Source organism: Tupaia chinensis, unplaced genomic scaffold (genome assembly GCF_000334495.1).
Source record: "Tupaia chinensis unplaced genomic scaffold, TupChi_1.0 Scaffold000424_1, whole genome shotgun sequence".
NCBI classification, from domain to species: domain Eukaryota; kingdom Metazoa; phylum Chordata; class Mammalia; order Scandentia; family Tupaiidae; genus Tupaia; species Tupaia belangeri.
This window is the reverse complement of record NW_006159929.1, coordinates 3,417,276-3,418,625: the sequence shown is the minus strand read 5'-3', so window position 1 is coordinate 3,418,625 and position 1,350 is coordinate 3,417,276. Positions and strand designations below refer to the sequence as shown.

The following is a 1,350-nucleotide window of genomic DNA, read 5'->3' as shown; positions in this document are numbered from 1 at the left end:
GGCGCGCCGCCGCGGGCCCCCAGCCCAGAACCCTTACTCACCTGGCCACTGGCCACCTGGGTTGCGGACACCAGGGGCGAACGCGGACTCCGGCAGGAGAGGCTCTCCCTGCGCGTGTCCGGGCGCGGCGCCGGGAATATACCTCCAGCTGGGTCCCACTCTCGTTCCCGGGCACTTGGGGCACTCGGGACCTGCGGGCGCCGCAGCCGTCAGGGCGGGGCGGAAGGAGGAGCCTGCTGGGCGGAAAACCCCACGGGTGCGGCCACCCCTACGCGCCGCGGGGCGGAGCCGCTGGAGCCTGGGCGGGGCCTCGGCGTGAACCCGCCCCCAGGTGAGGGCGTAGCGGAGCTGGGGGAGAGGATCGGAGTCCGAGTGGGTTCATTTCTTTTTTGACTATTTTGTAACTAGCGTTTATGCCTGTGTTACGTGCGTGACCTTTATGTAAAAAAAAGAATAAACTTTGTTTTAAAACAGTTTTAGATTTACAGAAAAATTACGATCTGACGGGAGGGGAGCTGCCTTCGCTAGCCAGGGAGGAAGCCGCAGGCCTTCCGGCTGCAGGGGCTGATCTAAGACGTCTCCGGCGACAGGAGGTCCGCCCAGCACCCCAACCTTCTTCTGCACGGGTCCCGTGCTGAGCCATATTCGCCTTCCTGCAGGGGAGGGAAACATCCTAAGCCCTCTCCAGCCCTGTGTACTAAGTTAATGTGTCTCTTTAAGATAAAGAAAACTTTCTACATTAAGAGATCACACAACGGAGATTGATCGCGGAGAAACCTGACAAAGTAGCTCAGCCCCAGTGATCGAGGTCGACGGTGATAAATCATATTGGTAGTATGTACCTGCTGTGGCCTTCCTCCCAAGAACACATAATCCCAATGGAACCATGAGAAAAACATAGACAAATCCCAGTTGGACACGTCCTGCAGAATAAAAAACCAGTGCTCCTCAAAACTGTCAAGGGGACGAACAACAAGGGAAGTCTGAGACACTGTCACAACCCGAAAGAACCTAATAGAAACTGACAACTAAATGCGACGCGGCATTGTGGGTGGGATACTGAAAAAGGACATTAAGTTAGAAGAGCACCTGAATAAAATATGGATTTTAGTCAAAAATAATGCATCAATATCGGTTCATTCATTGTAGCGAAAGCACCGCATTAATGTAAGATGTAACAAGAAATCAGGTTTATGCGAATTCCTTGTATTGTCTTCTCAGTTTTTCTGTAAACCTAAAACTGCTCTAAAACAGTTTTTAAAAAATTCATGCACGTAATACACACTTAAGTGCTAGTTATAAAATATTTTTAAAATGTTCGCTCTCATTCCACTCCCTCCAGCCACTTTT

At 51.6% G+C, this 1,350-nt stretch overlaps 1 protein-coding gene across 1 annotated transcript in view; it reads right to left on the bottom strand.

The window, feature by feature from the left end:
• Window positions 1–236, bottom strand: part of ANXA11 (annexin A11) — a 53,774-nt gene extending 53,538 nt beyond the window's left edge. The window contains exon 1 of the mRNA XM_006154901.3: window positions 42–236. The gene's annotated coding sequence lies outside the window, so the exon portion shown is untranslated. The remainder of the gene's footprint in view (window positions 1–41) is intronic.
• Between the last annotated feature and the right edge of the window lie 1,114 nt (window positions 237–1,350).